Source organism: Manis javanica, chromosome 10 (assembly GCF_040802235.1).
Source record: "Manis javanica isolate MJ-LG chromosome 10, MJ_LKY, whole genome shotgun sequence".
Lineage (NCBI taxonomy): Eukaryota > Metazoa > Chordata > Mammalia > Pholidota > Manidae > Manis > Manis javanica.
In genome coordinates this window covers 92,424,557-92,449,853 of record NC_133165.1, presented here as the reverse complement: position 1 = coordinate 92,449,853, position 25,297 = coordinate 92,424,557, and positions in this window count along the sequence as shown.

Genomic DNA, 25,297 nt, shown 5'->3' with positions numbered 1-25,297 from the left:
TGTAAAAACACATCAACCATGGTGCTTTGGGGGCACAGTAGATTAGATAGAAGTTCAGGTATCTTAGGGTTGAGAAACTAAGTAAACCCAACAGGCAAGGTATCCAGACAAACAAAAGTGCTAGTTGAAAAGAGTAATCTAAAATGGGTGATGGATGAGTGACATAATGAGTAGTTATGGCCTAAGGGCCAACAGTAGCATTTCCGTTTGGAGTTTGTGTCAGTAAGTCCCCTCTTGAAAGCTTCCCCAGAAACTCATCAACGAATAGCTCAAAGAAGCTGTGCCTAGATAGAGTGAACTTAATGTGAGAAGAAAATGAATCTGAGTGGTAGAAATAGTGAACTTTAACTGATACTTTTGATGCCCCACCCTGACCGCACCTCCGCCCCCAACCTTAACAGCCAGTGCACCCATTTCCTACTGTTGTGTTGACTGATGACAACCCACAGCTGACCCCTTTGTTAGAGATTTGTCTTAAGCCAAATGGGAGTTGCCTTGTCCAGAAGGCACTGCTGCCCAGCCCAACATCCTTGAAGGCAGAGCTTGGCCCGTGACTGACTGGCATGGGATACAAAAGTTCTCTCAATTCTGCAGTGCAATCTTTTTCTAAAACTTGCCCCTGTGATCAGGCTGAAACTAATCTCTGACATTACATCCTTGCTGTCTTTGCCCCCTGCTCTGTCCTGTTTCCAACACCTCCTTTCTTCTGAAAGAGGCCCCCAATAAATTACTTGAATAAAAATCCATATATAAACTTGTTTCTAGAGAATCTGAACTAAGATATTCACAGCCAGATTATCCATTCAATAAGATGCATGCATTTATATTTAACATACATTTATGCTACATAAGATAGGTTTATATACCTTGTATTCTTCTTACCAATCCTTGCAGGCAAGGTATTCTTCCTTATCTTTTTAGTCTTTTTATAGCCCATTACATAGTATTATGACCAGAGGAGGCCTTCAGCCCTCCTGGATGTACAGGCAGGAACAAGTTAATCATGTGATGACGTTTTCTCTGCAAAGTACCCCCTTTGTAACGATTCTGAGGTGTATTCTCCATAAGCGAATTGATGTATTTTTTAGTGGAAAGTTGGCTAATAAAAGACAAGCTTTAAGATATAATACTAAACCCTCACGGTCTCATTTCATTATTGAATAGCATCATTTTTATTGTTTTTCCCCAAATGAGATCATTTTTCTCCTTGGCTTTTGCAGTAACTAGATTTGTTCAAAGATCTGACACTAATGTCATCAGTTTGGGCTACTGCATGAGTTCCACTAACTGAGTTTTAAAATATAGCCAATAGCATGCCATGGAGGAAGGTTTCATCTCATCATGCTATAAATTACTTGTTTTTCTGAGATTGGAAATATGACAGGCAGATGTGCTTTATCAGTGTTTTCATTTATACATGTATCTTTCCCAGTTCAAAGTTTGCAGGCGAGTAATGAGATAATGTGAGTAGGTATCGAGTATATTCAGTGTTCTGAAAACTAGGTCATTGTTGAGATTAACTGATGGATTAAAGGAATTTAGAAAGGTGGTAAATTTTTGGTTTGCGTATTTCTGCAGAGCCTTGACTCTTGTCAAATCCCCCTCCTACCTCTTACAGAGTGGCAAGCCAGAGCACTACATCTAGCAATTTAGTAGTTGCAAATTACTCTTGCCTGTTTTTTTTTCTGACCTTGAACAAATTATCAGTATTTCCACACTAGATTTATTTTCCATAGTCCATCAACTGCATTGCTTTGGGGGCACTGAAAATGAGCCAGGAGAGTGCTAATGTGACAGATGAGGACTGAAATAATTAAATAGTGCTCAGCATAAGGCTACTATACATCTCTTTGACCAAGCAGCTTTTGAAAATGTCTTAAATGCCAATTAAATAAAGACTGCTTAATGGTGAGCATTGTTCAATGCCACACTTCCTTTTAGCAATTTTGGCCTCATCAGTGGCACTTTCAAAAAGAAAAATTAATAGCCTCCTGCTGGATGGGTGAACGTAATTGATTCTATTTGGTTCCTTAGTTCACCAGCCAGCACTTCATTATATGAACAGTATATATTATATACAGAAAAAGATTTGAGAAATTATCCATTTTAAGAATTTGAAGTATACAAAAAGTTAAGGTAAATATTCCCCTACTCTCTTATTCACCCATCCATTCATTTATTTAGTAACCAGCTCATATTTAGAGAGAAGAGGACCCAGTATATAAATGATCACAATAGAGTGAAGATGTGTCGTAAGAGATGTACGTCCATGACGTACTTATGGAAGTACAAAGACACCTAACCCAAGAAAATTATGCCAACAGCTCTATCTTGGTGAATGAATTAGAGTTACCCAAGTGAGGGCAAAATGAGAATAGCCTGGGTAGGGTGAGATATGGTGAGAGGGATTGAGGAGATGGATTTCAAGAAGAGAGAACAACACATGTGAAATCAGTGGGGCAGCACTAGATGAAAACTTTTAGAAGGAAATTTAAAAAAAAGTCTGGATATATTCATCCAAACTAATCTTTGTGGGATGGGTGTAGGTTTGATTTTTTTCTGGTACCTTATTACTTAGGGAAATAATCCAGCAATACACCACGTAGAAGGCAGCTAGCATGGCATGGGTGTGAAGTGGGCTTAAGAGTTTGGCAGGGCCACATCATGAATCTACTCTGATTTGTATGCCAAGGATTCTCACCATGATGGATGACGATGGGAAGTCACTGAAAATATAAGAAATATAGGCAAAAAAGAGACATAAGGCACTGATGAGATAAAGTCCTGGTCTGCTACTTATGCAATGTTTATTGAGTTCAAAGTCATAGTTATGAGAGATATGGTCAGGTGGGGACACTCTAAGTCATTATTTTCATGATCCTATATCTACAGGCAGAGGTTTCTATTTTGAGGATTTTGAACATTATGCTTTTTTCTTTCTCTAATGAAGTAGATTTTTTATTTAATACAAAGGATGTCCAAAAGTCAGTATCCTATTGATGGCCAATAAAAACAAATAAATCAAGAAATATTCAGAGTCTACAATGTGCCTGGTACTGTGCTTTCTTCTAGGTAAATGTCAGTGAATAGATCATGCGAGACACTTATTATAAAGGACTTAATGAAAATAAGATAAAATTAAAGCCTGAACCCATGTGGTTTGATTATTCAAGGACAATTTCATTAAGTTTTAAAAACTTCTACCCAAACAATTATAACTTTGATAATATTCAAAAGTACTCTCTGTACTTAAAATTTTAAATTTTGGAATACCTATAGCAGCTTGAAAACAGACAAACTAGACATATTGCTTATTTGAGTCTTTTGATTTTGAACAATATTAATCACTACAACAACCACTTGATTCAAAAAAAGAAAAATCACATAATTGACCCATCAAGTAGTATTTTCCATAAACTGTGCCTGAAGGAGGAGAGTAAAATAGCTTAGTGACATTACAGATGTTGAACCATCAATACTTAATCACAAGGACAGATGAAATCAATCCCATGGTCCTATTAAATCTATGAACTTTACCATTTACAATTAGAAACTCCATATAACAGCTGTATATATAGTTCTATGTATTATTCAAAAAATTACCAAAGGTATACAGTCTTGTAAAAGATCAATAGTGTCAGAGTGTATAAAATGAACAGTGAAATTCCTCATCTTCCTCACTCTCCTTTCTAAATCTCAGGTCAGAGATGACCACTGTTTACTGCTTAGTGGGTTCTCACTGTTTTTTCCTCTACATTTTCAAGTAAGTACAGTTGCATTAATTCAAGCAAATGAAATCATGAAATGCATTCTTTTCTGTTTCTTGTTTTTATTCATTCAACATGCATTTGAAAAACTTGTCATGTCAGTACTTATAAGTGTGCCTTTTTCCTTATAATGGTTACCAAGTATTAAGTCTTTATGATTATGAAACATTTACTTGTATAGATAACAGGATATCTTTTTAAAATATTTGCTCTTTCGCTAAATTCTTACAATTTTTTACATGTTACAAACAGGGCTCCATGGATCTTCCTTATATGCATTATACCTGAGTGCACAAGTGTAAATATTTCACAAGGATGAAACTGGTGGGATAAAACCCATACATCCTTTTAATGTTTTAAATGTTAAGCTAAAAAAAAATGTCTACCAATAATGTATATGTTGTTATTCATTTCCCTACATTATTGCCAAGACTGAATTGTATATATCTTTAAAATTTTATCTAATCTTATGGACTAGATATGTTATTTCTAGAAACAATTATGCGTATGTTATTTTCTTAACTTTGTAGTTAATATTTCTATGTTAGTTATTGAAATTAAGTGAGTAAAGGCAGGACAAGTTGCAACTGAAAATATTTTGCTAAAACTTCTGCCTCTAATGTTAGAGATGATTTGAGACAACAAGTTCCACTATTACATAGAGATCTAGGCCTTTTCCCAAATTGCAACACAGAGAATCTTAAAAATAATTATATACTTACGACATATTTCAATGTTGAAAATATAATTTGAAACTTTATCCTTTGTATTGCATAAAAATCATCATAACTGTAAACTCATGCACAACTGTTTGACTAATCAAGTCTTACAAAAAGTTTACTGATTCAGAGAGTAAAAGGAGAAGAAATGTGGGCTTGCTTCCTTTGGAAAGAATTGTTATTGTAAACTTCCACATATGCTATTGAGTGACATAAAAGTCATATTTTATTCTTCAAGTGGGTTCTATTTATTTTATTGAACTTAATAGTATATACATATATTTATTTATTTGGAAACAAAAATCAGTGTATAAAGGAAAATTGCTTAAGCTCTGAAATTTTACCTCTTTGTTAAATCTGTCATATTCTGTATGACTGCAAGCTAAAATCCACAGAGAGGTAGAGATACAAAGTCATGTAGGTGTGTCTATCATAAAAGAGAATAATTTGTAGCCTATGGGAGTTAACCTAAATCTTCACTGGAATAAAGTAGGAAAATAATAATGGTCATGGTCACCATCATCAATCCGTGGCTGAAGCAGGAGGCCAAACTCTAACTGATACTTCAAGCCAGTAAAATTGGGATTCTAAATGTCTAAACCACATATGCTACAAAACAAACCTAGGTTTATAAGTTTTATAAATTAATTTTAACATTTATGATTATTTTTTCCTATTTTTAAGTTTTCCCATTTGTTTTCATTACTGGGTTTTACATGAGCAACTAGTTTGGCAAAACTACATATGAACTATAAGAATTTGATAGACAAATATACATATGAAAATTCATATACAAGGTTTTTTATGAAAGATACAAGTATTATTAGTGAAAGCAGACTATTTATTTTATAACAGAGAAGATGGTTTATACTAATAATTGTTTCCTAACTGAGCAAGTCAACTACTTACATTTAATGGTTGTAGTATTCAGCGATTTGGTGCTCTCCAAATAGCTGTAGTCAAAGTATTCACTCGCTACAGGAATGGGGATCACATACCATTCATTCACATATTTATATGATATCCATTTGACAAATGTACTGACTCCTTTTAATATAGTGAAAGTTATCCTAAACAGTTTACTCTAACATCAAGCTATTCAAAATTTCCAAATCTCCTGAAGATGGCTGGTAATTATAGATTTGCTTAGTTTATGTCACCGTATTCCTATTATGTTAATATGTGTGCACAAGTTAGTTAGTATTTTAAAACCTATACATGCTTAAGGTACTCTACAAGAAGATATGTCAAAGAAATAATCAATCCTCCCATGTTTTCTTCCATATGCTACCTCTATAGCTTTTCTTCTTCCTTCTTAATTACAACCTTTAAATAGAATTTGTGCCTCATATTGAATTTACCGAGCATCATAATTCCTCCAGGTGGTCAAGATACCTCGAGACAAGTGCTGGGCATAGAAGCCACAGGGCATAAATCTGCAAAGAAGTAAAAAGCTAACCTTTTCAAACAATATGGCTTCTCTCTCACTTACCAACTTTACATCTCCCTGTATGGCCCCGGAAGATGACTGGTTAGCCAGAGACGGGTAAGATTCCTCAAGGGAGGAACAACCTAAGACAGGCACAGTCGCAGGGGGGCCATCAGGTGAGAAATTGGGGATCAACAGTGGTGAGGCTTAGAACCTCACCTCCCCTGTTTTGAGAGAAATCTTCTGCATCCGTGGATGTTTTAATGCCCTTGTCTAGCTTGGATTAACACATAGTCTACAGGCACACACCTCATCATCTACAATTGCTCTTACAACACTAAACTATGTTTTCTACCTTTATCTTGCATCTACCTACCACTTCAGCATTTTATTAAAAATAAAAATAATAATAATAATAAAGGGAGAAATGTGGGATCCACATATAAATCAAGTATAAAAATCAAACGAATATTCATATTTGACCTGATTGTTTATAATTCATAATGCATGATCAAAACCGAAAGTTTTTGTGATGACTGCCCTTGTACTGTTCACCATGTAAGAACTTATTCACTATGTAAGAATTCGTTCACCATGTAAGAACTTGTTCGTTATGCTTCAGAAGATTGGAGACTGACGAGAATTAGGCTTGAGATGGATTAATGATTGTGCACTGAGCATTGACCCCCCTATACAGAATTTTATTGTTGTTAACAACCATTTCATCAATAAATATGAGAGATGCCCTCTCAAAAAAAAAAAAATTTCCAAATCTCAAGTTTCCTTCAACTACCTTCCTAGGTTTAACAGTTGTTCTCTTTTGTAGCCCTTTCACCATGACATTGCTTTAATAAACAGTTTACCTGGTAAGAGACAGCCTCATTATCTGCATCCTTGTTAATCTCTAAGGGGACCCTGAGTGCAATCTGGTTCTCTTATAGGTCTTTCCACAATTCACACAGACAGTCCCCACCTCTTTTCAACGCCTCCTTCAAGTTCACCGTCTCTTTGCACAGTACCCAGCTGCCACAGAGGCTTACTGTGTCCTTTTGCTTGTAAAGCACTCTAATCCTATTTTAAGGACCAATTCTCATATGTTGATTACTCTAGAAAGAGAGTTTTCTATTCTGGGATCTAACACTAGGGAGTCAGTAGCTGTAAAACAAACACAAAACGTTTTTGAAGAAGAAAAAATGTGGTACAAGTAGAGAATGAGTGATAATTGAGAAACCTACAATGTTTTCACTGAAACAAAATGGTGATTGTCATATTGAGATAGATGGGTTGATATTTAATGTTTTTTCTGCTTTAGGCTTGTATGTTTTCTATTTAATTGGTTAGCCTTAAGGACGTAAAGAGTCCTGAATTCAAGTAAGTTCTGCTCTGCCACTTAATTACTTTGGACAAATCGTCCAATGTTTCTGATCTCAGTCCTTTGCCTGTTAACATCAGAATGACACTACTTTTGTGGAAAACTTTGAGCAGTCTCTTGGACATAATAATAGCCAATCAGCAATGGCTGTTGTTACAGTAACTGGACTAAGAACAAAGTACCAACAACCAAGAACAATGTACCAAAATTCATACATATGAATTTTCATATGTATATTTGTCTATCAAATTCTTATTTGTTTTCTAAGAGTTTTCTAGGAGTTCAGTTTTCTGCTCTAGGACAGCAGTTTTCTAGGAGTTCAAGGAGGAAAGAACCCACTTTCTGATGCAAAAGAGAATATGTTTTTAAATTCAGGAGAATACTTACAAAAATTTTTGCTACTTTGTCAGTGGCTAAAACTTTGTAAGATAAAAAATCTTGCATTAACAACTCTTTTCAGACATACCCCAAGACATTTAAGAGGTATAATGAATATTCTTTTAGTTTCATTTCTGTAATGGTACCTGTCTTAGTAATGTCTACGTTATTTTAGTTAAATTAAGAATTCCAGTTTGATATCAGATTCTCATGTCATAGTAATTCAAATGAAATTGGAAATTAGAGGGAGAGTTCAAAACACTCACATAGAAAATCTGATTTGAAAGTACTGAAACACCTCCTCACTAAATTGCCAAAATGAAAAAAAAATTTTAATGTAGTTGACAGGATAATTTTCATTAAGTAAAATTAAAAGTAACAGAGGCATTTCTAATTTGTCTATAAATTATTTTCTTACTCTTTCAAATGAGTCTTATGGTGTTAGAGCAGTATGTTCTCGCACCTTTATTAACATGGTCGCACTTATCACGTATTGCTTTCTTTTCTAAATATGTCATTTTGAATGGCCTGCTACTTTTAGCTATTTATTCTTTTCCATTATCTTTAGCATTGAGTTAAGATGGTATCATTTCATATGCAAGCTCCAGCACCATTTCAGGCTCTTTGACCCTTCTTCAAATAGCTAACTCCCTGGAGTACAGAGGTGGTGACAGAGAAGGCAGCAAATGACAGGGTGCTGAAAATTCAACTGCATTCATTACCTACCTAGATGTCAAGGTCTTTATTTCTATATGAGACTGATGCCGCCAGTATGATTTAAATAGATTGAAACTTTTTACGAGGAAAAAATAAAAAGAAATTGATTCTCAAGAGCTATTGTGGAAACACATCTATGACTATTTTTATGACTGGTTTTCCTCCTGTTACATTAGAAACTAAAACTGAAATTTCACTTTAGTATTAAATTGTCATGTAAATATCCATATTATCCAATAATGCTTTTAATCACTTCAAATAGTCACTTTGGCATTACCTAAAATAGACTAGTTAAAAGAGGTAATTTTCAGTAGGCTTTGTCAAACTTATGCATTACCCCATGTGGTAGACAGAACTCATTTCTTTCTTTCTTTTATTTTTTTCTTGACATTAAACAAATTTTCCAAGTTAATTTTATTCTATTATTACCTTTTTTTAGGCAAGACAATTTAAAAACTGATAATTTTTTAAAATTGAGGTACATACAAAAAATGCACAAATCTTACTGTACAGCTTGATGAATTTTGTTATGTGTATCCACTCATGTAACCATATCCAGGTCAAAATAGCGAACATTCTCACTAATTTCTTTTCCCCTTCATCTATTTCACTCATCACCCCACTCTTTCTCCCTATGACAACCACCAAACTCTTCTCTGTGTCTATAAATCAATTTCTGTTTCATTTGTTTTGGTTTTTAGAATTTTATGAATAATTGGAATCATATGGTATTTGTCTTTCTCAGTCTGACATACTTCACTGAGCTTAATACCCTCTAGGTCCATTCACGTTGTTGCAAATGGCAAGATTTCATTCTTTTTATGGCAAAGTAACATTCCATTGTATATATATATATATATATATATATATATATATATATATACACATCTTCTTTATCCATTCATCTATCAGTAGACATTTAGGTTGCATCCATATTTTGGCTATTATAAATAAGGCTGTGATAAACGTAAGAGTCCATATATTTTTTCAGATTAGCAATTTCATTTTCTTCAGATAAATTTCCAGAGGTGGAATTACTGAGTCATATGGTATTTCAATTTTTAGTTTTTTAGAAACTCCCATACTGCTTTGCATAATGGCTGCACTAATCTGCAGACCCACCAGCAGTATATGAGGATTCCCTTTTCTCCACATCTTCACCAGCACTTATTTCTTTTCTTGTTGGTATTAGCCATTCTCATTGGTATGAAGTAATATCTCATTGTGGTTTTAATTTTTATTTCCCTGTTGATTAGTGATCTTGAGCATCTTCTCAATTGTCTGCTGGCCATCTGTATTTCTTTTTTGGAAAAATGTCTGTTCAGGTCCTTTGCCCATTATTTAATCAGATTATTGTTTTTTGGTGTTGAATTCTATATATTTGAGACATTAGCCCCTTATTGGATATACCATTGCAATTATATTCTCCCATGTAGTAGGTTGCCTGTTCATTTTGTTGATGGTCTCTTTTGCTGCACAGAATCATTTTGGTTTCATGTAGTTGTACATATTTATTTTTTGCTTCTATTTCTCTTGCTTAGGGAAACATATCCAGAAATAATTTGCTAATGCCAATATTCAAGACTGTACTGCTTATGTTTTCTTCTGGGAGTTTTATGGTTTCAGGCCTTATATTTAGGTCTTTAATCCATTTTGTGATTATTTTTGTGTATGGTGTAAGACAGTGATCTAGTTTCATTCTTCTGCAAGCAACTGCCTAGTTTTCCTAACATGCCATAGGCAGAATTCTAAGATGACTCCCAGTGACCTTGGATCTTGAGTGTGGATTATTGAGTGTGGAACCTGGATCATTAGCAGATATCATTCCCATAATTATGTTACATTACCTGGCAAATGAGATTGTGCAGATGTAATTAAGGTCCCAAATCAGCTGATCACAAGACAGGGAGCTTTTCCAGGTGGACTTTTTTGATCACATTAGCTTTCTAAATCTGGGTCTCAAGGACAGAGATGGACGAAACCAGAGATTTGAAACACAAGAAGGGGTTCAGCGTACAGTTGCTGAGATGAAGGTAGAAGGGACTCTATAGTGGAGAATGAATGTGGGAGGCCTTATCAGCTGTAAGCAGCCTCTGAATGACAGCCAGCAAGGAAATAGGCCCATCAGTCTTACAAATGTAAGTATCTGAATTTTGCCAACAAGAATAAATTTGGAGGCAGTTTTCTCATTGCTTCTAGACAAGAAATCTGCCCGACAACATCATGAATTTAGCTTTGTGATATCCTGAGTTTAGCTTTGTGATATCCTGAAAAGAGAATCATCTATGGCCTGTCACACTTCTGACCTAGAGAACTATGAGCTAATAAACAGGTATTGTTTTAAGCTGCTACATTTCAGTGCTTTGCTACACAACAATAGAAAACCAATACACCCTCTTTCCCCACCAAAAAGCTTGAGCTAATGTGTACTGAATATTTGAAATTAACCACTGTTTTGGATGTTAAAAATAGTCTTTTTTTCTCAGGTATGATAAATTTTGAGAAATGTTTTTTAATACCAGCTTTAAATGTTTTAACCTTTAGCTAATGTGGGAAACTTTTCTGAATATTCATGCACTATTATTCTAATTTATATATTCAAGGCAGGTTTGAAATGTTCTTTGATGGGGATGAAGGTAGAAAAAATATGGGCTATTAAAATTTCTCTCTGTTAAAAAAAATCCAGATTGGAAAAGTAATAAACTCCATAGCTTGCTGGGACACATCATATTAATGCTAAATTTATTCACACGAGACCCAAAGCAAACAGGAATGTAATTAAAAGCAATTTAGCCGAGGAGAAACCACAGGAAAGATTGTCCAGATTGGAAAAGGAATTTCATGAAGGATGATGCTTTTGAAGATTTTATCTATCCTTTTCTGTACAGGGGAGTTTCCAGAGAGAGGCTGTAGGGGGAAACACTGCTTAATTTACAATAGAATTTCTCATATGTATTTGATGTAAGAAAAAAATGGTAGTCTAGGGAATCAGAGTGCTTTTGGGGTTTCAGATGAAGTGAAATGAAAGATTGGTTCCCCTTTACCACTAAATAGCTAGGACAAGCCCAGGCGACCTGACGAGAGATGGTATGAGACATCGGCTCAAGTTTGGTTTGTCTTCTCCCATTTCAGCAGCATATGCTTGTTTTGTAGAAAAAGGGGCAGTTTATTCTTTCAGTTCAGTTTTAATGTAATCTATCCAGAGCTATGTGGAAAAATATAAAATTTGTAACTTCTTTTATCTAAGAAGTTCTAAGTTAAAATATAAAATAATTGACTAAATGTGGTCAAGGTTTGTGTTCTGCAGATTTTAGCGTTGGAGGAGAATTGCAGCATCTTGCAGGGCAGCAGAAAGAGCTAAAAGGGTCAACTTAATATATAATACAAAGAAGTCACTCAATGTACACTACTCATCTTTGTGTATCAGAAACTTGTTTAAGGAGACTCAACAGAAAAGCTCTTGTTAGATAATAAATAATTCTAAAGTTTAGATCTGTTGCTCTGAATGCCAATACTGCATTTATTTAGAAACTTATAAAGCTACATTTTATTAAGAAATTTATTACTTAATCTACTCATAAAGAGCAAAAGTCATTGGGATTTAAATTAATGCATATAATGACTGAGTAGTCTTTAGTAATAACAAAAGCTATATTATACATATTCTGGGTATCAACTAGGATTTTCACAGAGAGAATTCAGCCTATAAATTCTAAAAAGTGCTAACATATTGCAATGTCTCTCCCCTAAGAGAGTTATACGTGTAGGAGGAGTCAGTTCTCCCCTTATTCTACCACTTTCCATAACTTTCAAATCTACAACTCAAAATATCCATTCATTATTTCAATGACTAAATATTTATTAAAATGCCACCTTCATGTAGAATGAATAGGATAGACAAAGGCTCTATTTTTCATGGGATTCATATTTTCACTGGAAGGAAATACCAGCATGACTTGAAAGACAAATTACAAATTTAAACCCAGAAAAAGACACGCATTCAAAACACCTTCAGTGTTTACTAAATTTTATTGGTAAAAATTTCAGTAATGAATGTGGGAATGAATTTCTAGGTTCTGAATCAAAGATCTGGATGAGTTTATTGATAGTTGAAGAATTTATCAGAGATTCTGAATTAAGTGCCATGGTTGTGATTGATAAAAACTGTGATTCATTGGTGACCCATGTTAAATGATGTTCAAATTACAGAAATCCCTCTGCTATAATATACCAAATAAAACATAAGGACTCTGAAAGATAGGGAGGCTGGATAGATTTATTATGCTTGAATCATCATGCACCTACCTCTTGTGTTCTGTTAGGGGGTCCAGATTACTCCTATTGCTTGACCTTGAGATATACACTGGTAAGGGAGGCATCACCGTGCAGGTGGGAGGTGCAGGAGTCTGCAGTTAAAATATGGTCCCTAATTCTACTGGAGGTAGGAGAATTTGAGATGGCCAAGACCATGTTACAGTATTTAACAGTCATGCCCACTTAAAGAGAGGTTTGACTTGAGTCACTATTTTTAAAAATCATGTCCCATCCTCAAATCCAAGACCTGAATCTCAGATTAAAACATGAGTGGGTATCCTTTATGAAGAACCTTAAAATGACATCGCGGTATGTCTGTGGAAATAGCCTTATCCAAAGGAATATGCAAATATTTATTTGGGAAAATGCATACTTGTAAAAGAGATCCACACAGACTTTGAGGGATTATCGGACACTGACTCTGGACTAAAACATTAAATTGAAATCCATTATAAACACTGGGATCCACTGGTCAGAGGAGATTCCTAAGGGTGTTAATTTATGATTTCTAAAAATGATTTATGTTTTCAGTTTAGGTAAGTTGACTTGAGGATAAGACTATAGTTTTAGGTAAGGGATAGAAAACATCGACTTGCACATCTTCCTCTTTTAAAGGTAGAAAATGAATCTCAGGGAAATTAAATGACTGCTTTTAAGTATAAATCAAGGATAAGAATCCAGGTCTTTTAAATTCTTACAGGCTGCGTCACCAGCCCAGGTGTCTGGGTCCACTGGGCAGGGGGATGGGAGTGGGATGAACTGGAGGTTGCCTGGCTTCCAGGAAAGAAGTGGGAAGGGTTGTGTTTCTTTCATTCTTCATTTTTCTTTTAAATTTTAATTTTACTCAAGTGAAAAATAAACACAATTCCCTACCTTTTTTGTGGTGGCAGAAGTTGGGCAGGGGGAGTCTGGGAGGAAAGATTGTGAAAAGATAATGGCTGAAAATTTCCCAAAGTTGATGAAAGCTATAAAACCTGAGTTACTAGAGGCACAAGAAACCTGAGGAAAACACCAAAGCATATAATAATCAGATTGTATATAAGAGTAATAAATAGAAAACCTTAAAAGAAGACAGAGGAACAAGACATGTCAAGGAACAAGGTAAGGAAGAGAGCAGAGTTTTCTTGGAAATAAGCAAAGCAGGAGATGGTGGAGCCATGGAATACACAGTATTTCAAGGTACTGAAAGATTGAAACTGTTAAACTAGAGTTCATAACCCATTAAAAAATCCTTTCAAACACAAAGTCACAAAGTGAAATGAAGACTCTTGCACATATGCAAATGCAGAAAGAATCCAATACTAGAAGGTCTTAACTAAAAGAAAACATTAAAAGGAAGGCCTTCATATGAAATCACTATTTTGAGAAGATATTGTATCCCCATATTCACTGCATTATTAGTCATAATAACCTAAGTGCCCATTGATAGATAAATGGATAAAGAAAATGTGGCATATATTTTCAATGGAATACTTACTTTTCAGTCATTAAAAACAAGAGGAAATCCTACCATTTGTAGTAACACGGATGACCCTTGAGGACATTAAGCTAAGTGAAATAATTCAGACAGCAAAAGACAAATTCTGTATTATCTCATTTCATGTAGAATTAAATAAAGTCAAACTCAGAAAAACAAAGAGTAGATTGGTGGTTGCCAGGGGCTTAAATGTGGAGGAAATGGGGAGATACTGATCAAAGAATACAAACTCCCAGTTATCAAATGAATAAATTCTGGAGTTCTCATGTACAGTGTGGTGACTCAAATGTATCCAGCATCAGGATGCAATTACAAAAAAACAAAAAACTACATCCTCTGCTTTGTCTTCTTAGCTTCTTAGTAGCTGCTTTCTGTTTTTTTTTTTTTTCTTTTCTTCTCAGTGTCTCACTCTGCTCATTTGCAACGAAGGAGCTGGCTATTGCCTTGAGGAAAAATTGCCAGAAGAACACTGAACTTATCTCAATGCATTTTACTTCTCTAAGATTTTGGCTTTTCAAGTCCCTGCAACTTTAGTTATCACTGATGCTTTCAATCTGTTCTTTTATGCATTATCTAACATACCTAGTCATTCTCTGTAGAAATGTTAGTTTAAGCACATTCTACCATGTCATTGGTAGATGTAGCATACAGATTTATGTATTTCATATTTTTATATCTAATATTTTCCTACTTGCCTCTCCAGATATAGTGTATAGGGGATGTTAGTGTCAGTGTTTTTATTAGCAGTTCCATTTAGTCTGGTATGGTCCTGTCCAATAGAAATATCATGTGAACCTCATATGATATTTTGAAATTTCAAGTACAATAAAAATCAAAAAGTGACAGGCAGATCACAATAAATAATATACTTAATTAAAATGAAATAGAATTAAAATGTGCTATTTCAATGTACATGACTTTAAAATCCATTGTATATTTTCTATTTATAACTCATCTCAATTCCCACTAGCCCCTTTTAAGTGCTTATGAGCTAGCCTTATGTGACTAATGGCACCATACTGGAAAGCACAAATCTACAGGTTGCAGAATATTCAGGGAAGATATGACAGAGGTGAGGACGAACACATATTATGTGGTGATAATGACTTGAAGACTTAGACTGGCTCTCTTAGAAAACAAATGGGTTTCTATTTAGGTAAACAAATAATAGTTTCATCATGTTAGAAAAATTTGGACACATGTTTCTTTAATTATTCAGCATCAAATATTCTTCATATTTTAGAGAACTAATCCAAAAATTATGACTCAATGGAAGGTAAGATTCAGCTTCCCTCAACTGAATCCCAAAGGATGAAAAGCCCATTTTCTGAATCTTGAAAGACAAAGTTCACACATATAACTCAAGCATGGTTAATCATATATCTTTCAAGGCCTCAGTACATTAAATACCAGGGGACTTTAGGGAAGCTTTAAACTCTTCTCAGTAGTGGCCTTGAGTGAGGCAGAAGGGTGTCCTGGCAGTGACCTTGTGCTTTCAGTGTCATCCTCACAGGACGATTTCTGGGTTATGAATGTCACTATGTTTCTCTTTGCTAGACTTTCTTTGTTCCTGCAGGTGTTCAGGCCATTGGATGAATTCCTGACTTCTAAGACTTTTGTGGACCCATGGTTTTACTTTTTAGCAAAACATAGTTGCTAAGTGTGTAAATTTTGGAGTCAGTGGCCTGAGTTTGAATCCTGACTTTCCTGTTCAGTAGTTGCCAGGACTGAGACACATTATTTTACATTTTTTCTCTCAGTTTATTCATCTATCATGTAGTGATAATAATTGTACCAACACATGGATTATTGTGAAAGCTCAATGAGACAATCCAAACATAGTGAGCATACTTATTATATGTACTTATTTTGGCTGAATATATTAGCTCCTGATACTCATCTTTGATTATTTTTTTTTAAGTATGAGAGGTCCACTGTATACTAGATATACATAAAACAATACTTCTCTCTTTTCCATCTAAAATTGCCCTAGTAAAATATAATAATTATTTCATATTCCTAGTGTTTTGAGCAGGGGTTACATGCAGCCTGACATGGCTCCTGCCTAAATTATATTTGTAGTCTCAGTCTTCCTCTTGAATTTTACTCCAACTACACATGCTTTAAATGTATTTGAAATGACTTACCACTGAGCAATGTGCTGTGGTTCTAAGTAGTGCCAGGAACATAGCCCGCTACCCCAGTTTAAGAAGTGCAGACAAAATGACATGACTTAATACTGGCAATAAGCCTGTGGTGTGGGTGTTACTGTTTCCATTTTTAAGATGAGGAAATTGATTCAGAGAATTTGGGTAATTTGTCTACATTTACACAGCTGTGTGCACAGTTGTACAATTTATTTTGATTGTGAGTTCCTTCTTCCTTGATAAGAGCTCCAGTGCAGTATTTGTAAATTCTTAATCACTTGACCAACAGTCATAAAAGAGTTCTGCCATTATCTGGGGCATCCTTGATATTTTTAGAAAGGTAAGCCAAGCCTCAAGTAATCCATGTCTCACAAGTTTATTTCATTTCACTGACATCACCACTTTCTTAATCTCTCTTTCATTTCCTCCATTTTTTTTCCTTTCCTTTCCTAAGTCTATGATCATAAATATTTTATAGCTGTACAGCCCATTATGTAAATAGCTTCCACCTAAAAATTCTGGAAATTGACTTTAGGTGAAATTTCAAGGAGAGAATTGTGATTAATCATTTGTGAGAATGACTTCTCACTTATCATACTTGCTGAGCCAGCTAAGACAAATAAGATGGGTTTTGATATAAGGCACTTACTTTTCCAAATGCTACACTTAGACTTTTCCAGGGAGCTGATTGACCCTATTCACTGATACTGATAACTGCGTGAGGGTGGAAACTAACTCTTCCAGGAAGTCACATCAAAGGCTGTCTGTCCAAATTTCTACATCTGCTATTTTAATATACATTATTTTTTTTTCTTTTCAAACATTTTAAAAATTAGCAGAACATTGAATCAGTTATGAAACTTTGCTGGCCAGGGCTCCTTTCTATGGCACTTTGACTTCTATCCATGAACATGTGTGGATTCTCTTCTCCCCTCTCTAAATCATCCAAGAAGCTTCTCATGTCACCTCTACATAGATGGTGGTCCTTTCCATTAAATTTTAGAAAATAAGTCATTTCAAACACAAAAAATGAATTTATTTGTCTTCCTCATTAATGAAAAGCATCTCTGTGTAGTAGAAATACAGTAGTCAGCCAGTTTTCTTCACTTGCAGTTTGCCTTCGCATAATGATCTCATCAAGAAAAAAACACTGCCAGCCTGATTATATGTAGTAAAGCTTCAGTTATTTAAAAAAGAAACTCATATCTTTGAGGTAGTGCTGATAACTTTCATCTGCTTTTTCCATGGTGTTATTTATTACATATTAAATCCAAGACTAGATGATTAACAATGATGAATAAAGTTTTGCCGATTGAGAATCAAGCTTGCCCAGACAATTCATTTACCTATTATTTACAACTCTTCATGTTTAAGAATTAAAAAATAAGCAATCAAGTTCTTTTTCTTAGCCTAGTTTGGAAATCTCTCCATATATGTTCTGGTTCTGAGAGAAATACACAGGTTAAATAAGTGACCAGGTCAACTATTGACTATTATCAGCTGGAAGTCTGATGTGGTGGTTTTGTTTACCTGTGAGGTCCACAGGCTTTGAATTACAAAACTCAGGCAAGAAGAGAAAAAGTTCATTTGAATATCCAGACACTTGAGGTCTCTAGTGCCAATTTCAGAATAGATGATCACCAGAAGAAAACATCTGGATAACTGAGTAACTGTTTTCCTCTTCTAATAGCCAAATCTCTCCCTGAAATCCAGACAGCTGTAATCAATTGCATTTAAATGTACATCTAAACTTGGGCACCTTGAGATTCAAAAGTGAATTAGTCATTGTATCCTGGACACATGTTTGTCCTTTATTGTTCCTATAATCCCTAGCTCATGAAAGAATACCACTATTCGTGTAGTTGCTAATGCATGAAATTAGTTTTTCTATTTCTATTATGCCTCATATCTAATTTAAGCGACAAGTTCTATGGTATCTACATTATAAAAAATTCACTAATCCTTCCACTTTTCTGTGTCTCTATTCTATGCCCTAGTGTGGGTCCCTCACCTAGATCCTGAGGCAGATTCTTGGCAGAGTTCCTAGCCTCCAAGTTTTTCTTCAACTCATTCTCCATACCTCCAGAGTGATTATTTAAAGATGTAAATCCCTTCTCAGAACCTATTAAGAGGCCCCCATTGCCCTCTGGGTAAGGAGGAGGCTTCATAATAAGGCTCCTTGTGGTTTACCATCCAAGTCCCTCTGCAATTGCTATTTCTCTGGTTGCATGGACTTCCCTTTGTCCCCTGCATAGCTGATGTCCTCTGCTTCCTTGACCCTGGTGTCTTGTGCATTTCCTTCTCCCTGCATCTCTCCTTTGCTTGGCTCTTACTTACCCTTTAGCTCTCACACAGGTCATTGCTTTCCCTGATACCTGTGTTGGGAATCACATAACTTTCCTTCCAGTTTCACTAGCAACATATAGTTCCCCTATTACAGCACTTGTCACACTGTTTACTAATTTCCTGATCATCCCTGTGTGTTCCCAACTAAATTGAACATTTCCAGAGGACATAAACCATGTCTTTGTGTTCACTGCTGTCCTTCCTCATCTTACCCAGTGCCAGGAACATGGAAGTCTGTAATAAATACTTGTACAATGATTAAGAATGAGTAAACAGCATGATTTCTGATAAATAGGTATATTTCAAAAAAAGAGCAATATAAAAATGTGAAAGCATAAGAAAACCAAACTAGAAAAACTTTTAAAACAAAAAAAATTTATTAATATATAGAAATGGAGAGAGGCAGTAAAGAAAATTGTTCCTAATTTTTCCCCCGGTTTTTCATCTGAGGCTCTATAAGTTCAGGACAAATCATCATTGGATGTTTCACATCTTCAGTTCAGACCACTGTAAACCCATCTGATAATTCCCTGCCTTTTCTGATATTAACGTAAATACATCTCCCTTGCTAGATGCCTGTGGGGAGGGGATATACCTCATTAGCAGGTTTGCGCTCTGGATTTCTTTGGTGGGTCAGCAGTGGAATTTGCAACTATACATCCCTACTTCTGTCTAAGGCCAGAACTGGGCTCCTCTTCTGAACTTGGCTTGATGTCTGTTCCCACATAACCACCGTTCTTGAGCATAAATCATTGTCTCAGAACTAATAACACCTGAATGTATGAAGCATTACTATATGACAGGAATAACTTCCTTTATGTTTCACAACACCCTGAGAAACAAATATTGCTATTATATACGTGAGGACAATAAACCTCAGAGAAGTGAAGGAACTTGTTCAATATCAAGCAATTGTTTGAATTCAAACTACTGTCTCTAATAATGATATATTTAACCTTTGGGTACACACCTCTAGGGAGTTTCCATTACAATGAAAATATATATTCTCTTCAAAGAGCACATCATTATGAAGAATTATATAGCATAAGTGTGGCAGAAATTGGGTTACAGATTGCAATATGAGCAATATCTTAATGAAAATGAAGTTATTAACTTATCTAGAGTAAAGGGAAAGGGAGCATCATGCTTCCCATGGAAGTGAGGTCTTGAGCAGTGAGTTGGAAGGTGGGCAAGTAGATTTTGGTTTAAAATGTATTACTTGAAGGGATTTAAGTAATGATAACTCTTGAATTTATGATCTGTGAAACAAATCACTTCCAAACTTTCAGAGGCTTAAAAACATGATGACTTACTATATCTCATAATTATGTGGGTTCATGGGGTGGTTCTTCGACACCTTGTCTGGGCTTACTTGTGTGACATCACCTCAACCCCTTAGAAGTCTTAACAAGTGGACTTAGAAATAAACCCTTGATTGATCTTTGATCCCAAGCCTAATTTCCCCTTGAGAATTTCTTGTTGGCTGGCAATACTTAGAATGAAAGTTTTATTTTAGCCCATTTTTAAGTCCTGGCCTTTCTATATTTCTTCTACATTTGCTTGCGAACAGAATGGTTCTGTCTTCAGTCGATCTCTATCTTCCCATATCTTATCCATACAATTAGAAGAATTCAGTTGGTACTTCCAACATTCTGTGTGGATGACAATAGATAGCCAGATCCACAAGTTTGTGCAGTATATTTTGTGACTTTCATATTATTGCAGGCAAATCTTTTGGCACTTGTTTTTCACTAACATGAGTCATCCTTTCTTCAACGTGCAATGTGTCTTGGCCATTTTCCCAGTCATTTTTAGTAGATGTCTTGTTGCCCTCCCAGCCTCCACCTGCCACCATGTCCCAAGCCACTGCCACATGTTTTAGGTTTTTAAGATGAAAACACTCCACTTCTAAGAGTCTGAATTAGCCAGGGTTTGGTAGAGGAAGCAGCACCACTTTGAATATTAAGAATTAATTATTCTAAGAATGAGATCTTACATAGTTTCTGGAGGAGCTGGGGAAGTGAGGTCTTGAGCAGTGAGTTGGAAGATCAGCAAAAGATTCTTGAACCAGTTCTCCTGAAGCACTAGCTCAGGAGGACAGGTTGAAGCTACAAAGAGAATCTGAGAAGCCAGGCAAGTCCAGCCACAAGGGAGAAACCATGAAAGGGACATTTGTGGAGAGGTCTGTTGGGAACTGGTGCCTCTGTGTAGCTACCACCTCTCCTGGGCCTCAGTTAAGCATCTGTTGATGGTCCCGGGGACATTGTTGGTCAGGATGTCTAGCAGCCGTGATGAAGAGCTGTATCTAGAGGGATGTAAACAGGAAATCTGCTTCTGACAACTGTCACTTTATCTAATCGTGAAGACCTTCCAAGAGTCATGGCAACTGATTGCCTCCTAAATCTCCCACAGGTCTTTCTTTTTCTCTCTCTCTCTCCTTGCCAAGTAAAACCTGGTATCACACAGAGACAGGAAGTCTGAACTTGACAATAGAAAAATCTAGTATAAGAGGGGAATAAATCCATTTTGCTGAAAAAGTAAGATCTTTTTCTATCCTTACACAGGGCTCAGATACAAACTGTGCTAAGATGCTCAGACAAAGCCACGGTCATAGTCCTGCATCTAAGTACAAATAGGTGACAACAGTTGAACTCTGGAACTTTGAGGTTGTCGGGATTAACGCATATGTGCCCATGACTAGCCGGGCTAGGATTTGCCATGATGAACATCACTTGCAGAGAGATCACACTCATTTATGTGATGGTGTATACCTGCAAGGTCTCTACTTGTCTTATGACTCTTTCAAGTTTTAGACCACTGCCCATCCCCACGATAGAGAAACTAGCTCTCTAAAATACAGAATTCAGTCATAGCTACTATGTTTTCTTTTACTAGTTTGCTCTGTGAAACTAACACAGTATCTTGCACAAAGTAAATTCTAAATAAATTTGAATTTATTTGAACAAGTTTATGAGTGCTTAAAAACTAAGAGGGCAGAGAGCAGAAGATAAACAAGCCACAGCCCAAAGAGTCATAACTGAATAGGCTGATCTGTTGTCAGGTTCAGGAAATGAACATGGAGTCAAAGGTCGGAGGAAAAGTCAAACGCATCAAGTCCTAACTACACACAGTAATGGGCTGTAGAGAAAAAGGCAGAGTGAGAGCATCTAGAATGAAAACCTCAAAAAAGATAAGTAAAGCTGACACTCATTTTTAGTAAGTAAAAGTCAGATGATTCACAGGTAAATTCATATAAAAGCCCCAAACTTCTACCTGTTACTTTATAGCTCTGTGATCTTGGAAAGTGACTCAACTCTTCTTAACTACTTTAAGCCTCAGTTTCTTCATCTGTAAGATATAAATAAAAACAGGAGCTACGTCATGGCATTTCTGTAAGAATTATAATAGCACATGCTTAGTGCAATATAAAGTATTCATTGAATGTTAACTGCTATTATAAGGGGTTATGTCAAATAACATTCATTTTCTTTATATTCTTAAAATGTCACCTGAGTGTAATATTCCAAATATGGTCCAATCATGTTCAATGCAGTAGAATTAAATTTTCTCTAATCTGATGCTTCAATCTAATAGAAGTGCTTATTACATAAATGTCTCAAGGTATGTAGTGGATAACGCTGTATGTGGTAATTATTCCCTGACATATACTATCTATACATGTTCCAAGTCAATTCTTTATCTCAGTTCCCCCCTTCTATAAACTTGTTTATTTAAAATCTGTTTGTGACCATGATTAGAAAGATTTGATGGAACAGGTTAAAGTCAATGACTACACATATTAAGAAGACCTTGGCTCACATTTCTTTTTTTCTCTTCCTTTGATTTAGGAGTGATTTTGGATTTATCCCCTTTTATTAATAATTGACTCTGTGCAAAGATCAGAGTAATAGCATTTTGGCTTTTGTAACACTCATGCCAGATACCTTCCTCATGCTGTCAAACATGTGATGATTATTTATCTTAGGCTGAGTTTATAAGTAGCTTTGAATTGCTCTGACTTGTGTAAAAGTGGTCCCAGAAAGGAGATATGTGAAATAGGTCTTTATGAGATAGACTATTTTATAGGTACTTATGAAATAGATAGCTACAAGTGTGCCCAGTACATGTTGTTTGGAGACTATTTTCCCCACTGCTTATCTATCCATCTGTATAACTTGGGCTCAGTTTTAACAGCTTTTCTGCTTTACATTTTTGCATGTTCTTGTATTTTTCTCCTCATCCTTCTCCTCCTGATTTTCTCTTTATTGTGGTGGCCAAAGGAGCCAACTAGAAATTGCCCAGCCTAATACCTGATTGCCCTAAACCACAAATCTTAGTGTTTTTGATTATCAGTTCAGGTTGTAGCATTTCCCAAAATTTACTTAAAATTGTAACAATCCCTCTTTCTAGATGCTAAATCTGAGGTTCTCAACAAGACTGTAATAGCTGACATCCTCACAGTCACTTCTGATGATGAATTCTTCTTTCCACTAAACTCTTGTTCTCATGGTTCTCATGAATGTCTCATATCCTATATTTGTTTATGATTCTGCCCTATACCGACCTAAAGATGGAATATCCATCTCTGGTTTCCCCAAAATACCATCACCACAAGACATTTGTAGATGCAGCAGATTTTACAAGACTTGGGGCAATCAATGAGTGTTGCCTAGCAGCAGAAATTCCCAAACTATTTAATACTGAATAGTAGATAGCTCTGTTCTTTAGAGTCTCTGTGGCTACCAACAACCCACCAGGAATTTCTCAGTAATCACAGAGTTCAAGGATCTCTAACTTCCTGCCATGTTGTTTTGTTTTCTGGGGCAAGGTCTGGGTTCTGCTCTCCCCTATTTCCTTTTTTTTTTTAATTCCTATTAAATTTTTAGACAGATAGATTTATATTTTTTCCAGGATCCTTCCAAAACATGCCCTCAGGGTTCACACATGTAAAGCAGAATATCAAGGTGTTTTCCTAAACAAAGGTAGTTCTCTCCTAAGGGGAATTCTGAACCAGCCGTTAACATTATAGTCTTATTTATCTTGCCACCTTTACTTAAAAAACAAATCAATGAATACCTGTTGGGAATTAACTTCTCTAGGGAAAGGCATAGGAGACATGGCAGCAATATCATAATACAGTTTTCTTAAAGGGTTTTATTACACTGATATATATAATTCAACTGCTCCAGTGTGCAGCCCTCCATCAGAGAAAACTGGATTGACTGTGGTGGTAGCACATCTATTTCTACTAATCTTATATTCATACTGTATTCACAAACACTTCTGCTTTCTCAAAACTTGGATGACTATCCTTAAATCAAGCCTTCATATCTCCTCTTTCTTTTTCTTTTCTCCTTCGGGTAAGCGCTTTCCTTATTATCCTGGGTGTATTCATTTGCTGCTACAAACAAGTCAGTTGATCCTTCAGATGACTGACTAATAAATAGGAAAGGCCCTAATGATTCCAGGGAGCCTGGTAGTGTTCCTGGCCTGTTGTAGAGATCAAGTCATGCTTCTGGCTGATCGTAAATGTGTCTTAGTGCAGTGGTCAAAAACTCTGATTTTTCTTTATCGATTTGATGTGCCTGTGCATGTCATGTCAACTGTGTCATTGTCCCCAAAGTTAAAATGTGAACCATTTTGAAACACTGTGGCCACAGGCTAGTAAACATATCTTGATGGAAAACCCACTGCAGGCAAAGCATTATGTCAGGGGCTATGAAAAGAAAGAGATGCCTAAGAGCAAGTAAATTACTGTAGCCTTGGAAAGACTTGGATGCAAAGGAAAGCAAGAGCGAAAGTAAAGCTTTATGGGAGTTGTGCTTACTCGTGTGTGCACATATATTTGTATCGCGTGTATGCAAATAAATGTACCCATGCATTTCTGTAAACATACATATGATAGCTAATCAGACTTCTGACTCTCCAGCCTAATCTCTTACCACATCCAGGTAGTAATACTAAACTGTGTGCGGCTCTATTTTTTGCCTCTGTGACAGGCACATACCATTAACTCCAAAGCCCTTCACGATGGATGACGTTCTGAGTATCTCTTATCCTTTAATACTCCTCCTGGACTCAAGTCCTCTAAAAAGTCATGTTGGGGAAATACACCAACACAATCATGTTAATTTTTGAGTTTTATTTTTGTCCCTCTTTTCTGAGTGAGTTAGTTGCAACCAGAGGTGTTGGATTAGATTTTAAAAATGATCTGCAGTTTACTCATCTGGTTAGTGAAGACCTACCCATTTTCCTCCTCACAGCCACCTGTGTTTGTTTTTATAGTAAGCATTTGTCAAAATGTCTCTTGCATAATGATTCCCCAGAGTCTTTTTTACTGATTACAATTCCTCCCCAAACTCATCTATTGGAGATGCTCCCCTGCAATTACTAAGCTGGCTCCAAGAAGGAAATGGGGAGGCAAGGGTGCACACTTTTGTGAAAGCAGACCAGTAGAGAGTGGGATGCAGGCTTGAGATAGTGCGTTTTTTATCTTTTGTGTGACATGTCAATGACTGGGTAATTTCACAAGTTTTTCTTTTCTTTCGGCCATGTAACAAAAGGAGAATCACTCTGTGTGAACTCAATTTAGCTATTGCTGGAAGTTTGAGCTACGAGATGGGCAACATAT